The sequence below is a fragment of the Acomys minous genome (assembly GCF_964271855.1).
Source record: "Acomys minous genome assembly, chromosome: 7".
In the NCBI taxonomy this organism is placed as follows: Eukaryota; Metazoa; Chordata; class Mammalia; order Rodentia; family Muridae; genus Acomys; species Acomys minous.
The window spans coordinates 27,976,188-27,978,704 of NC_140488.1; the positions used below are offsets into that span (position 1 = coordinate 27,976,188).

Consider the following 2,517-nt stretch of genomic DNA (forward strand, 5'->3'; position numbering starts at 1 on the left):
CCACTAGCAACATGGATTTGGCCCTCATCATCAATTCCAAAGACAGTGGTAAATATGGACACCATCAAACTTGATGGTGAGAGAAAGCTTCAATTACATCCACAGAACTTCATATTCTCTTATCCAAGGAAACTAACTGTTCTACAAAGGCAGCAACAAATCCATACTCCACCAGGACTTAATGGTTCAGTATAGCCTGTTGCCCTCATCCAGGTTTCCTGAAACTATGGGAACTGTAGACACCAATCATCAAGTGGGCTGGTGAGAGTAGGCATCACTGACATCAACATAGCTTAAGGGTGCTGTGCAGATAACAGATTTAAAACTGTTACCAATGGCAGCAAAGAAACTTACACCAAAATGATCTCACCCAGCTGTATTGACCAAATCCTTTGTGACAGACCACTCTGTCATTAAAGATCATATACATCAACAGGCTTTTATGTGTCAGAGTTGACTCTGAATGTGAACATGGTTTCCTGTCACATCATGGATGAAAGGCTTCAAAATAATTCTCTCAGCCCTTGGAATTCTGGATATCACCTCAGTCCAAAGTGGCAATGCAGATCAGTTATATCACGGTTGCCTGTAGCATTATCAATCTTGAATAAACCAGGGAGATTTTGCTGGGAGGTATCATTGACACCAACATAGTACCTGAAGAGGGGTCAAATTAGGAACATGATAATCTTCCTTAGTGGCAGAATGGATCACAGGTATCAACACATACTCTGATGTCAGTTGGAATCACCCATGTTAAAAATTTTCCATGTGACAGGAGAGATCTTCAACCCTATCTTTATGTGCTGATAAAATTTATGCTTTATGAAGACTTCCAGGGCATTTGCCTGGAAGTATCAGGGTGAACTAAAAAATAGCTTCAGGTTGCTGTGCAGATCACAATCAAGAACCAAGTCTCTGATAGCAGCACAGAACAGGATCATGATTGATCTTTGATACTGTTTTATTACAGACACCACCAAGCTCTTCACAGCAAGAATATCTATTTGGACACATTGTCTGTGGCAACACCGTGGAATGACTCAACATATTTTTGTTGACAGTAGGGAACACTAATATTCACCTTTCCTAATTGGGTACTAGGTATCAAGGACATCAGGTCATGCTTGCTATTGAAAACATTGGTTCATGGACATAGTATGATATTGGTAGCCATGATGTATCAGATTCATCAGCATCATAATACATGACAGCACTGATTATGGATAAAAATTTCTTCCCCAGGGCAAGATAAATAATCACAAACAAAATCTTTGTTGGTGGCATTTGAGATCTTTTTTGTCACATGAACTATAGGGAGTGATGTTTCCATCACTGACAGCAACATAGTTTCCAGGAACAGCTTTGAACTCTGAAAATATTCAGAACTGCAGTGTCAGTTTCATAACACTTACCTCAACAAGAACTCAGAAGTTGGACTTGAACATGATGTCCAGCAGCAACATGGGTTATGGCTATCATTTGAGATATCATGATCAACAGGATACAATAGTATCATCATATTTGCTGAAAGTGAAACGTATAAAAGACTTCTACACAGTATCCTTTAGCATGGCATCTAACAGACCTCCAACTCTTCTCCAGGGGCAGAAAAGAAGCTTTATCTCAACTGATTGCAGCCACAGATAATGACCATGAACTTCTGTGAGGACACTGGTGGCCAACTATATCACAGACATCAACCTACTCCTCAGAAGCAAGACAGACTTTGGATTTCAACATGGTTACTGCTAACAGCATGAATGAATGACATTAACATATTTTCCAGTGGCAGTTGTGATCACTGCTATTACAGTGTTTCCTGGTGGAAGCACATTTTACTGCAATCAAGGTTGCCTGTGGCCCCTTGCATCATGGACAAAGCCTGGTGTTAATTGTGCCTCTTTATCACTGATCTTAGCAAAGACTCCCAGGGGAGGATACATTATGGGTATAAAGCTCTTCTCCAGCTGCAACATGGGTCACTTAACATCAACATCCTTCCTGCAAAAGTAAGGATCTTATCTCTACTATGTTCAACAGTGGGTGCTGTATGGATATCAGTGGCATCTCCATTGTCTTCAGGAGTAAGTGGCATCAAACGTTTATTCTAATACTAATGGGAGCAAAGCACACATACCACAAAATGATCTCCAGCTTCAGGAAAGACCAGGGAATTCATGGTATTCATAAGCATCAACATTCACCTTGGAAAGCACAAGAATTCCATAGGCAATGGGATCCGTGGAAACCATCAATTGAGCTGCTGAGGGCAGGCCTTGAGGTTATTTCCAGATCTTCACCTTGTGGTACATATGGCAGAATTCCAACTGATTTCCAAGGGAACCGCAGAACATTTACCTGATTATGACCTCAGGCTTCAGTATGGACCATGTAATTCAGCTTATTCTCCAGAAGCAACGTCGATTTGGCCCTCATCAATAATTCCAAAGACAATTGTATGGACACCATCAAGTTTGACAGTAAGAGAAAGATTCAGTTATACACACTGAGCTT

General features: G+C 40.7%; 1 long non-coding RNA gene across 1 annotated transcript; it reads right to left on the minus strand.

The window, feature by feature from the left end:
• Positions 1-206: 206 nt before the first annotated feature.
• LOC311601905 lies at positions 207-2,301 on the minus strand. The gene is made up of 3 exons (XR_014780680.1): positions 2,141-2,301; positions 1,416-1,527; positions 207-657 (listed from the first exon to the last, which is right to left on the minus strand). It is a non-coding gene; the product is annotated as an uncharacterized lncRNA (long non-coding RNA).
• Between the last annotated feature and the right edge of the window lie 216 nt (positions 2,302-2,517).